This window comes from Lactuca sativa, chromosome 7 (genome assembly GCF_002870075.4).
Source record: "Lactuca sativa cultivar Salinas chromosome 7, Lsat_Salinas_v11, whole genome shotgun sequence".
NCBI lineage: Eukaryota > Viridiplantae > Streptophyta > Magnoliopsida > Asterales > Asteraceae > Lactuca > Lactuca sativa.
The window spans coordinates 126677282-126691764 of NC_056629.2; positions in this window are offsets into that span (position 1 = coordinate 126677282).

The window sequence follows — 14483 nt, forward strand, 5'->3', positions numbered from 1 at the left end:
GTACTCTGACTAAGTCCAATTAGTCTTTTACTCCTGTCTCTCAAAATCCTTATCCCTAGGATATAGGTAGCTTCTCCAAGGTCCTTCATAGCGAAACACTTCCTAAGCCAGGACTTCACTACCTGTAGAGTTGGGATGTCATCTTCACTACCTGTACAATACCAAAAAGCTAACTATACTCCCACTAGCAGTGACATATACACAAGATTCATCTTCACTCCTAAAAAAACCAAACTCTGAATTTCTCATCAGAACAAATATTCCATCTGCAAGGTGCTTGTTTCAATCTATAGATGGATTTCTCAAGATTACACACTCTATTTCGATACTCTTTCTAACAAAACCCTCTGGCTGACTCATGTAAACATCCTCATCCAGTTTTCCATTAAGGAAGCAGTTTTGACATCCATTTTCCATATTTCATAATTATGAAATGCAGCAATGGCTAACATAACCCTAATAGACTTAATCTTCACTACTGGTGAAGAGGTCTTATCGTAATCAACTCCTAGAGTTTGAGAAAAGCCCTTTGCAACCAGTCGCACCTTATAAGTGTGTACATTACCATCCATGTCGGTCTTCTTCTTGAAGATCCATTTACACCCGACTGTCTTACGACCAGGTACACTATCAACCAAGTTCCAAACTTGATTGTCATACATGGATTTTATCTTGCTGTCCATAGCCACTTTCCATTTACCAACCTCAGAGCCTGCCATGGCTTCTGTGTAGCTGTTAGGTTCATCGAGACTGACCAGTGTGCTATCACTGATAAGTGTATCACCTTCCACAGTAATATGGAAACCATAGTAATGCTCAGGTACATTCCCAACTCTCGTGGAACGCCTCAGAGGTACAGACTCTTGTGTCATATCAACAAGAGTTTCCTCCTCAGGTTGATTGCTAGGGTTTGAGGTTCCTTCACAACATGACTCTTGAATTTATTGAAGGTCAATTTGCCTCCCACTATTTCCTTGGATCATGAACTCTCTCTCTCTCTCTCTCTCTCTCTCTCTCTCTCTCTCTCGCGCGCGCGCGAAAGACTCCTTTCCTTGCTACAAAGACCAAACTATCATTTGGTCTGTAGAAGAGGTAACCAAAGGTTTTCTATGGGTAGCCGATGAAAATACACCTCTCATTTTGAGGTTCGAGCTTATCGTGAGTCTCGCGCGTCACGAAAGCCTCGCAACCCCAAATCTTGATGTGGTCCAGATTCGCTACTTTTCCAGTACACATCTCGTGAGGTATTTTGGCAACCTTTTTGGTAGGGACTAGATTAAGGATATGGGCGGCAGTTTCTAAGGCATACCCCTAAAATGAGATTGGTAGCGAAGCTCAACTCATCATGGAACAAATGATATCCAACAAGGTTTGATTACGCCTCTCATCCACACCATTAAGATTTGTTATTATGGGAGGTGTCAATTGTGAGACAATCCCACATTCCTTAAGATAGTCAAGGACCTCTGTACTAAGATACTCACCACTTCGATCGGATCGAAGCATCTTAATGTTCCTGCCTAACTGATTATCCACTTCCTGTTTAAACTCTTTGAACTTTTCAAAGGTTTCTGACTTATGCTTGATTAAGTAGACATATCCATATCTACCAAAATAATCAGTAAAAGTCACATATAAGCGGTTAGCATCCCTTGTGGCGGTTTTGAAGGGTCCACACACATCGGTGTGTATGAGATCCAACAAACCCTCACCCGTAGCATAAGAACCAGTGAAGGGTGACTTTGTCATTTTCCCAAGCAAACAAGATTCACAACTATCATCCTACTTTAAGTCAAATGACTCTAAGACTCCATCCTTTTGGAGTTGGCCTATGTGTTTCTTACTTACATGTCCAAGATGACAATGCCATAGTGATGCTTTATCCAAGCTGGTGGAAGAATCAATACACAACACATTATTTCCTAGGTTATCTACAACCGACATAGTTTCATACACACCATCACAAGGTAATGCTTTAAAATAAAGAACATTATTAAAGAAAGGATTAATACCACAACATTCATTATCAAACGAAAAGGTAAAACCTTGTTAGTACAAACCATGAAAGGAAATAATATTTCTTGCCATTTCGGATGAGTAACAACACTTATTCAAATCTAACACTAAGCCACTACTTAGCAACAAAGAATATAATCCAATCTTGGTGATAAGTGAAGCTTTCCTATTCCCCATGATCAAGTTTATCTTCCCATGCTCCATATTCTCACTTCTTCTTAGTCCCTGCAAATCAGTACATATGTGAATACCACAACCTGTATCAAGGACCCAAGAATTAGAATGGGGTGAGTAATTAGACAATATAGTGTAAATACCTTCATGGTTGGGTTTTACTTTCCAATCCTTAATATCTTGCAGGTACTTTGGGTAGTTTCGCTTCCAGTGCAACTTTTCATGGCAATAGAAGCATTCAACCTCTTTAGGGTTGGCAGAAGGAATGAGGAAACCTTTCTTGGTTCCAGTTGAAGAGGAGCCATCAAGGGACTTTCACTTGGTACCCTTCGAAGGGATCTTCCTCTTCTTGCTTTTGCCTTTCCCGATTGCCAAGACAGGAGCCGCGGTAGGAGTAGGAGTAGTAACAACCAACTTACTTTTTAGACCACTTTCCGTGGTCTTCAAGACTCCTTGAAGTTTGTTGACTGTAACTTCCTCCTTGTTCATGTGGTATGTCATTCAAAATTGATCAGTTCACCATCCTCTTTGCATTTTCTGCATATGGCTCGTGATTGGTTCACCATCCTTCATTCGTGTTGTTATCATGGTGGAGATGATTTCATACTGCTCTTGACGAGCACTGTGATGGTAGCGGTCCATCAAATGCTGGTGCATCTCAAAAGGGTGATATTCCTCATAGGACTTATGGAGCCTGGCTGTCATTGTGGCCAACATGATACATGCCACTTTGGTAGCATCTCTCTCATGTGACTGGTATTCAGCGATCTCCTTAGGAGTAGCACACGACTCAAGTTCCTTAAGCTCTTTGTCGAGGACATATTCCTTTTCCTCGTATCGAGTAACCATCCTAATGTTCCTGATCCAATCCATAATGTTGGATCCATCAAAGATGACTCCCCCACAAAGGTTCATGAGAGAGAAGGAGCCGGTAGGGTTTGAGCCAGAAGCAACATTGTTGGAAGACATCTAAAAGGAAGAAAGACAAGTTTAGATTAGATATAAAGATAGTCCTTAATAAGACACCCAAATGTAATATTAAGGCTAGGACCCAACACAATATGTTATAACTTAGAAGAGGGATGTCATAATCCAAGCTATAAAATATTTGAAGGTAGGTGAATGATGATTCACCAATTTCCACCATCAAAAAAAAATAGTAGGTTTTAATTGGTTTTGAAACTCCTAGATTCTTTGAAATTCATTGAACTTTTCAATGGCATGTTTCAATCTCGAGTGTGCCCTTTATGTTTTGTTACTGGGATGCCAAGGATCACAAATGAAGGTGTGAAGTAGCAATTCAAATTACTTGGTACTCTTAATGTTTATCACTCAATCGATGTGCAAGTTAACCACATGCGCTCCACCAACCTATGATAAACCTTAAGTTACCATTTGCCTACCTTGTTATGTCCAGGTTAGTGTGCCGGTTAACCACACACGCTCCATTAATGACTTAATGAAAGTGAAAAGTGTAATTTCATGGGTTAGCACCTTATTCACATTTTCCTAAATTAACTAAGACTGGGAATTCATAAAAACATTTAGTTATTTTACATTCATCATACTTTTAATGAGGATTTAACGTCCTTCTCCTACCCGTTCGGCTAATGACCCTCCACCGATCAAGGAAGCGGTGGGTGAGAGTGGACACCCATTAAGTTGCCATTTTATAGGCAGCAACCTTATACCCCCTTATAGACCGGCTTTGTGAATGAGGCAGAAAACTTGAGTTTTTTCAAAAATTTGCATCAAGTATCAAGAAAACAAGCCGAGGATTTGATACCACAGAAGGTTTTTGAGCATTCTAACACTCCTAAGGTGTACATGCAACCCTAGAAAACTTGGATATATGTTTTACTAAGATACATGCAAATTTGGTTTCCAAGGTTCTTAACCTATCTAGCATAGCAAGGGGAACTTGAGTCATAAAAGCTAGTAAGAAAACATACCTTTCTTGTTGCTTGGATTCCTTGAGAACCTTGTGAGACTAGCACCTCAATTGTGATGCCTCAAATGTCTCACATAACACCACAACACTTGGAATAACCTTGAGAGAAGTTCACTAACACTCAAAAATCGGCTAGCCATCTTGTACTAGTTTGTGGTGTCGATTTTGCTAGTCATGGGGTCTTTATATTGTTGTGTCACAAGTAGGGTTACACCATGTAAACCCTAATTGTCATGGCTTTCCGGTTTCCATGATCCATGGGTTTGTAACCTCCATGGACTATCCATGAATCACGTTGTAGGTTTTAGCCCAATTCATACAAAACATGGATCATTAGCCCAATATACAAGAATAGATGATTTACACAATCAACCCCATATATTTAATTTGTCTCTTTTTGATCACTTAATTAATTCCAAATTAATTCTTTGTTCAATACTAATTAAATAATATTATTAATATATTAGAACTTGTAATATATTAATAAACCTTAAGTGTCCTTTCTCTCATTTAGTCTATCCAAGTGTTGCAATGCCATGCAACCCAAATGGACCATGCCAACCGGGTCAAGTACATTCCATAAATAGTTATGAACTTAGACACCTAATCCAAGAACATGTTGCTCCTCAAACATTTGATGGAGGCCATCATTCTTAGTGAAGACATTATTGAATTGAGACTTGAGAAGATCCGATAGTTGTTGATTGTCGGGGATCTTTATGTTGAACAACAGTTGTGGATTTCTTTTGTTAGCTTCAAAAGTTCTTGACCATGAAAGCTTGCGATTAGGGAGCGTCAGAGGTTATTGATCGTGGATGGAAGCAATGAAATGGTTGATTTGTAAGCATTGTGAGTTTCCACAACAAGCTTCTTGGATTGGACAGCCTGATCAGCAATGGATGGTTGAAGTTCGGTTTCGATTACAGTGACTTCCTGAATAAGACGATCAGCAGTTGCTAGAAACTCTTTGTGCTCTGCAGTTCGATTGTTATCCATGGATCGAATACCCATTTCAACTTTGAGGGATATCCTTTCAGCAACCCTTCGTTCCCTTATCTCTAATCGTTCAAGACGTTCAGCAATGGACTGCAGACAAGCAGCTTCCGTTGGTTGCGGGGTTGTGACTGCGGCTAAGGTTTTGTCAACTTTCTCCTAAAGACTTAAGAATTCCATGCGAGTAACAGCCAACTTCTTCTTTTTCTTCTTCTCCTTTGGCTTGGAAGTGGAGTGCTAAGAACCGCTGGAGTCTTCTTCATCAAATACCATCGTTTTGTAACACTGACTTTGGATTTCTCGAATGCCTATAACCTGGTGGATCGATCAGCATTGCTCCACAAGGTTAAGAAGATGTTCCCTTCCATTTCTTTGTGCGTGAATTTCTTGTACGAGCAAGCAGTGAGACATTATATCGGAGACCAACACATACGGTTTGCCACTGGGGTGCAACAAGGTGACCCCTTGGGTACTCTTCTTTTTGCCCTCGTTTTGCACCCACTTGTGCACAATATAAGAGATAGTTGTAAGCTCCTTCTCCATGCTTGGTATCTAGATGATGCAACTGTCATTGGGGATTCAGAGGAGGTAGCTAGAGTGTTGAAGATAATTCGGTTGCATGGTCTAGGTGTGGGTCTTGAGTTGAACATCAAGAAAAAGGAGATTTTTTGGCCCTCTTGTGATGGTAGGAAGCTTCGTGTCGATTTATTCCCAACAGATATAGGGAGACCTTCTTTGGGGGTGAAGCTCCTTGGCGGGGTTGTTAGCAGAGACGCAGGGTTTATTAGCATATTGTCCATGAAGAGAGCGGTCAATGCTGTTGATTTGATGGGCCTTCTTCCACAACTATGTGACCCGTAGAGTGAGCTTCTTTTGCTTTGATCATGTATAGGCATTTCAAAACTTTACTTTGGTTTAAGGACATGCCAGCCGATACACATAGAAGAGGCAGCTTTGTTCTTTAACAAAGGATTGAGCAGGTCTATCGAGGATATGGTAGTATGTGGAGGCCCCTTCTTTGGAGACATTCAGTGGCTCCTAGCTTCCTTACCTATTCGTTTTGGTGGTTTGGGTTTGTACTTGGCATACGATGTTTCCTCCTACGCATTTGTAGCCTCGAGGGCCCAATCTTGGGGATTACAAGACCACAACTTACGTGACAGTGGCATATGTGGTATGGACTCGGATTACCTATGTGCTATGAATCATCTTCACGATGCGATTTTTGGATTTGACTGTAGCGTTTTCACTAATAAGGACACCGCCCCCTAAATCCCAAAAAGCTTTGGCATGTTCCCTTTTTAGCAGAATAGTCCAAGATATGGAAGTCGACTTCGACATGACTGTCTGACATAAAGCAGTCTTTGAGTGTCTGCGGGCACCTCATGCTCAGGATTTTCTGCTAACTATCCCTATTGATCGTCTTTGCTAGCATATGTCTCCTGTGGAGTACCAAACTATTGTTTGTCCATCGTTCGTTACCGCCTCATGATTCCCATATTCCCAATTGACGAGATATGCCCATTTTGTTGCAAGGCAAGTTTGGATACCTTTGGGGAACATGCGGTTCTTTGTAGAGATCTCCCTGGTTTCAAGTACAGACATGATGTGGTTCGGGATGTTCTCTTTGATGCTTGTCGGCGTGCTGGTATTTCTATGAAGAAAGAAGTGTCGATGAACTTTTTGACGGACCCGCAGGATGGAAGGTCCACACTTAGACCGACTGAGATTTTGGTCTTTGGATTGATAGGAGGGAAGCTTGCATGCGTGGATCTTATTGGGGTCTCTCCTCTCATTGGTTTGGGGAGCTGGGGTTTCACAGCTGGGCATGCCACTTTGAAATCCGTTGCGTGCAAAGTGGTAAAGCACAAGAATGCATGTATAGAAAATCAACATGTATTTTGTACCTTTGCATTCAATACATTTGGTTTTCTCGCACCAGAGGCGGTGAAGCTCCTCAATAGAGTCCAAAGGCTCATGCATTCTAATGTCATATCTCCTAGATGCACAAATGTTGTTTTCAAAAGAATTGATTTTGCCATCCAGAAAGGGCTAGCGGCACAGCTTGTTGCCCGTTTGCCTTCAGTCGATATGTATTGAACTATATATTAAAAAAATTAAAATTTTAGAGACAATTTATTAACATCATAAAATCATTTGATTGAGTTGGTTGACTTACTTCAGTCATATCCAGATCATCCAGACCAAAGGTTGGTCCGGAGCTAACTTCAATTGTTGTACCATGTTCCTTGGATTCATGGATTTCGGCAGTTGGAGGGGGCTTGTAAGGTCCTGCACCACCTTAAATATTCTGAGTTTTCTGGTTTGTTTCGGCCATGGTGGTCATCCAGTCCTAAACTTTGAGGATGGTGGCTATAGTGTTGGCATTATTGTTCGCATCCGCCTAGTATTTAACAATTGTTTGTATTTATTTCTCCTTCTGTTGTTGTTTGGTATGTTGATCCTTGCGGGCCTGGAAAGATCTGCAGAAAGATTCATAGTTTTTTACTTCAGATTCAGTATTTTGTTGATACCGAATCCAAGAGTCATCAGAATCATATCTGTCAAATCCTTGTTGTCGGATCGAGGTGTCCCCCGGGTTCATGGATCCTTGAACATTTGTGCTCACCAGTCCAAAACTACATGATTGTAATGTAAGCAGAGTTGGATTTCTTGAGCTTCCTCGGTCTCTTTGACCCATAGTCAATTGTGACCTAGGCTCAATTCTGGCAAGGGCTGAAGAAATGCCCTGCAGTTAGGAAGGTGTATCTAATGTTTGGGTGACAGCAAGAAGTATGGAGTGCAACTCCTGTGGTTCAAAGAAATGAAGATGGGAAGCCCTAGAGATCTTAGGGCGTTTAGAACCAATTAAATCCTCTAGTGATTCAACTGGGGTCGAGTCTCCATTATTAGAAGAAACAGGAACACTTGCTGTGTCTGAGTAGCTAGAGAAGGTTACAGCGAATAGGTCTGCAGGGACCACAATGACTATCAGAGTCTTTCGAGAGACTGTGGCATTAGTCTGGTCACGCATATAGCTAGGACTTGGGTTGGTCTTTCATCTTTTGTGAACAAGAGTTGGATCGGATTCATCATCAGACTCATCGTCAATGTTTACTAGAAGGCTTTGAGAATGAGCAGGAGCTTCATCCGAGGACACAACGGTTTTGCGTTTCTTGGAAGTTTGTCCTTTATTCGATTTTCCACGGTTGGCTTTTTTTGATGATACTAGTAGTTTTACCCTCCAGGAAAGTGGCTGACTGGACTGTGTAGTAGTGGTAGGGACTACGGTAACCACTGTACCATGGGGTTCTGTAGAGGCTAAGGGGCTGTTTGGCAGGATCCGAATTTTTAAGATCTGAATTTTTAAGAGGTCTGAATTTCTAAGAGGGTCTGAAATTTTAAGAGCTGAATGTTTAACATGCTGTTTGGTTGGGACCTCTGAATTGTTCTGCTGAATTATTAAAATGACCATTTTACCCTTCTGTTTTATTTTTTATTAAATTCAACTGTTTATTTAGAAAATAACCTAATAAAAATTCTTAATTATGTATTAAAAAATATATAAACACCATATAAAATCCAAATTTAGCATAAATCAAAATTAAACACAAATCCAAATCAAACATAAATATTTTTAAATCCAAAATATCATACTAAAATCCAAATAAAATCCTAGAAATTTAATTTCACCCCAATTGATTCGCAATTTGGTCACGTAAATTATCCATGTATTCATTTCCTTGTGAACCCCATTCCATATCGTGTACGTTTTCGCCATCATTTTTTCCCCCTTGTAGTTGAGCATTGTTCTCCTCAAACGCCATAAATAACTCATCATGAATATCGCATTTCCTTATGAAATTGTGGACTGCAAAACAAGCAACGACTATATCTCTTTGCACTGAAAAAGGAAAAGGAGCCATTCGCTTTAGAATTGGGAATCTCGCCTTCAAAACACCGTAAGCACGTTCAATAACATTTCTGAGTTGCGCATGTGCATGATTGAATTTTTCTTCCTTAGTTAACGGACGTCGCCGTCGATAGTCGGCTAACCAATACCTCGTGTTGCGATAAGGAGTCATAAATCCACGAGTGTTGGTGTATGCAACATCGCAAAGGTAATATTTATCTGTACACATGAGTAAAGGAAGTATTATATATAGAAATTTAATATCGTATTTTAGAATAATATTAAAAAGAATTAAAAACCTGGAGGAGGGAACGGAAAGCCTGAAGTCGGGTTACAGGCAACTTCTTTCAAAACTCGCGAATCATGTGTTATACCCTCCCAACCGGCCCATACGAATGTGAACATCATATCAAAATCACAAATTCCTAAAACATTTTGAAAGCATTCACCTTTTCCTCTTCCCCTATAGCGAGTTTGTTGATCAGCAGGCACAACTGCATGTACAAGAGTTCCATCTAGCGCACCTATTGCTCCAGGAAAGATTTCTTTTAGCTTATGATGCCTCTCTGAGGAATTCACAGTTGCATTAGAATTCGTTGGCACTATAACTTCTTTTGCAAAAATCATCATTGCATTTAGCACCTCATGAAAGCATCTATGAACTGTTTCTGTGGAGTGTTGAAACCTTCGTTTGATAATCCTGAACCGTTTATTATGTGCTATAGTAGTTAAGAACATAGCCATCTTTTCTTCAACGCTTATATGCCTACTACTTTGCAACCAATTGTTTCGTCTAAAATGATTGCATAAAAGTACATATGCTTCACGTGAAAGACGCATCAGGTCTTTGCATTGTGTAGAAGTTCCATGTAACAATTCTTGCGTATGTTGATGACCACTCATTTCCGAATCATTATCAATTGCCCTTCCAATTCTGTTGGATGCTTGATTCAACCAATAGCAACATAGTAACAGGAAAAATGCAATTTCTTCATCCGAATCCATAAACAATCTGTTATTTTGAAAATACATAACAATTATATTAACAACATATAACATAAAAATTCATCCAAAACATCAAGTCATTCATATCATATAAAAATCTCGCAATGCAAAACATCAAGTAATCCAAAACATCAAATCATTCATGTCAAGTAATCCAAAAAAAAATCATCTAGTTCAAACCAAACATCAAGTAAAAAAAAACCCATCTAGTTCAAACCAAACATCAAGTTATCCAAACATCTAGTTATCCAAAAAAAAACATCAAAACATTCAAAAAATCTTCTTAGCGAAACATTCCGTAATGTGCTCCAACAGTCTTGACCCAATTCTCACAAATAGCTGGATCAGTGGTTAACCACACTTGCCTCTTATCCGCACCTTCACCAAAAAGAGCAACAGCAGTAGTGTATCTTGGATCAAATATTCCCCATCCTAACTTCTCCAATTTTTCCATACACGCATCCAAATTTGAAGAAGAATGCTTTTCCACAAATATTTTAGCAACTGTGGCAATATCTTCACCGATTTCAAGCAATCTTGAATTGGATGCATCTTTACCCTTATCTTTACCCTTATCTTTACTTTTATTTTGACTCTTTGCCGTATCTGTAGTCTTTTGTTTTTTTGATTGAGCGGATGACTCGTCACTGAGACCTACGGTTTCTTGTTGAGTGCAATCGATGTCATCAAAGTCATGCAAACTATAGTGGCTTGACTCTTGAGTAGGACGGGGAAGGGTAGAAGTTGGCCCCCAACTATTTATGCCTGTCGCAGTTGCGCCTTCAAACAACTGTGTGCAAAGGTCGGGGTAGGGTAGTGGCGTGCGTCTCAAAGAATCCACATGTTTGTTTGACTGTTTGGAAAAAATATTTTATTACTTAAATATGATAATATGTTTTTTATAACTAAACAAATACCTTCGATTCTAGTTCCCATTCTTCTTTGGAAAGGTTGAAGGTATTGGTTGTTGAATTGTACACGTTGGCGGTTTTGTTTTTTAACTTCAAAAAAGCACCAAACTTTGACTTTAGATAGTCATAGCGGTTCTTCATTTATTTTTGGTCCGCAATAAAGTTGTGTTCAATTTTTAATGTTTCAGCTACATTCCTCCAAGATAATGCTTTCAAACTACTCCCTTCCCGCCCATTCACCGTAACTTCACGTAAACAAGCTTCTAGAAACGTTTTTTCTACACCTTCAACCTTCCAGCTAATCCTATCCTTCTTTTCTCCCATTTCTTTGATCAATTCAAGAAAAAAATGCATGTTTTAACAAGTTAAACATTGCAAAATTTTAAGCAACATAAAAGGACCTTGTCAACAACTATTTCAACAACACAAGTGTACAATTTCATGATATAAGCAAGAATATATATGATTTCACTGTAATATCAAACACAAATGTGGATATTTCATTATAACAGCAACATAACTAATGCATATTAAAAATCCAACATCAACATTCGATCATATGACATTAAAATTGAACATATTACATCAAAATTTCATTATATTCCTTAAACACAATCAAGCCTACCATCAAAATTGAACATATAACTTCAAATTTTCATCAACGTTCGATTATATGACATCAAAATTAAACATATAACTTCAAAATTTCATCAACATTGGATCATATGACATCAAAATTGAACATCAAAATCAAGCTTAACGTCAAAAATAGCTTTTGATTGAATAAAGCTATTTAAATCATTATTTCAAGAAAAGCTATGAACAAGTGAACAGAGAGTTATCCTCAACCTTTGCACTTGGACTTATTGTAGCCATTTCTTTTCTTATCATGATATATATAATGCATCATTGAAACTGTTCATGATTTATATCATAAAGTTCTGTCGTGTTGAGCTTAAAGCTGTGGTGTAAAGAGTTTGAGTTGAAAAAGTATCAAACGAAATGGAATGGAATTTCCAAGAATCGGTATAATTTTTTTTTTGATCAACAACAATTCTCATTACAAACCAAAAAACTCCTCAAGAAACGGGAACAAACACAAAACACAAGTACATATTGGAAGAAGCAATATGAGGGGTATTCAATCAAATCGGTATAATAAACACCCTCAATCTATTATCTGTAAAGATCGACCCAAACAAGGAGATGGGGCGACGCAAGAGAAAGAAGATGAGGCGGAAGCATACCTGTTGCAGTCGGAGGAGATGGAGATGTATCGATGATGGCTGAGATGGAGATCCTGTCGATGATGGCGCCGGAGATAAGATTGGTCGATCCTGTCGATGATGGCGCCAGAGATAAGATTGGTCGACGATCCTGTCGATGATGGCGCCGGAGATGTATCGACCCACAGACAAGCAACGAAGCGAAGTGAAGACAGAAGAGATGAGGAGGCGGTCGATTAATCTAGGGCAAATTAGGAAGCGTCCTTTTTTTTTATTTTTCAGACTTGTTTTGATATCTGAAAAAATAAGAGGCATTTTTTAGTTTAAGAGGTAAAAATTAATACTCAAACAAACACTCTGAATCTGAAATTTTAAGACATTACCTCTTAATTTTGCAATTAAGAGGTAAACAAACGGGGCCTAAGATGGACTGACTAGGTAGAGGCAGGGTAGGAAGATATGGTTCAATACCTTCCGTATCCTCTATGTGATCTGTGACTTCTTTAGTTTCAAGTCCAACAGAGATCAAGACATGTATAGGTAAATGTCTCAATGGTCCAAAAATTGATTGATCTTTCGAGGGTGTGTACCTTTTAAGATCGAGGGTGATGAAAAGATTGATGTCATTTCCCATGCTGAGGCTTGCATCCCGGTGGAGGTTTGAGATGCATAGAGACCAGACACGTGCGAAGGTGAGCTCACTTGGGGCTGTCCTTGGATTCTCCTTTGGAATGTACTGAAGAAATTCATCCCATAAGATATGCCCATAGTTAACATCATTCCCAATAAAGATGCTCCAAACCAGTTCCAGTAGCTTGAGACCCATGTTGTCTGTGCCTTCGGTTCTCCCAAAGAGACTTTGGATGATGAAGTGACAGACATATTGCGAGACCACAAGTAGTTGGTTTTTCTTGAATTCACTAATGCCTTTCAGTTTCTTTTGATAGCCCATCAGGTAAAGAGTAGAGATGATGTCATCTCGTGCTTAGAGAGTAAAAGCATGTGTAAGGAAGAACACGAATATTAATTGCATTCATGAACTTTTCTTTAGTCAACATGACTAAAGAATCATCAATCAAGTTCAGATGAACTTCTTGCAGGTTGTTGATTGGGCGAAATGCAGAGAATGCACATTTGAAAAGAGATGAGAGTGGAACCACATCAGTGAATGAATCAAAAGTGCCAAATAGGAAGTGAGAAGATATGAACTTGATGATCAGGTGAATGGAATCGTTTTAGGATGGATGATCTTCAAATATTACCCTAAAATTTCTCAAGTCAATTGATTGTGATTGATTTCTTGTGGTGGAATCAGAACTAGTGGGTTGCACTAATCATGATGCTTTAGATTGCTTCTTCGATACACCAGACTTCACCATTTTGAAAATATTTGAAGAACTTGCCGGAAAAAATTTGAGTGCAAGAAGATGAAGATCGTCTAAGGGTTCAGAAGGCATAAAGCTTTCTTGGGAGGGAAAAAATGTTTATATAGTTCTGGATCTCAAAAGATTATTGAATTTACCACTGTTAATGGTAAAAACCCTTGGGTTTTAACCATTATCATCCACAAATAAAATGAATTAAAAGAAATTGATTTTTTTAAAGGTAACGGGGGCACTTAACAAAATGTCAGCCCACGTTGAAGATCACGTAGAGGGGGTAGGATGAAAAACCGTTAGGTAATGGGGAAGTGGAAATGGATTAGACAGCTTGGCAAAGGTGATGTGATAGAGAAAAGGTAAAAGATTTCTTAAAAGATTTTTGTTATGGGTAAAGCAAATTAATTGTCTTTTAATATAAAATAGGTCTGACATAAAAAAGGTGATTATTGAAGAGAAGGAAATGTTGTATGCTACAAAAAAAACTATTTTGAGAATGTTTTTCTTATTTAATGAGGATCTTTAAATAGCACACAATGTTCCAGAATTTATGAAGTTATTGAGAAGTCATTCAATGTGACTGTGGATTGATTCTTCATTGCGGTGGATGGAGATGTGACTACGGTAGTAGGAACTTTGAGTATGTGGTCCTTGATGAAATGGTACCGAAGTTCAACGTGTTTCGTCTTCGAATGGTGAACAGGATTGTGAGAAATCGCTATAGATCTCTTTGAATCACAATAAATCGGTATCTGCAGCATTCTGTATCCATACTCCATCAATTGGGTTTTCATCCATAGGACTTGAGAACAACAGCTAGTTGCGGCAACGTACTCGGCTTCTGCGGTAGACAAAGAAACAAAATTTTGTTTTCGTGAAGACCAGCTAAGCAGTCTTCCTCCATGAAATTGACAA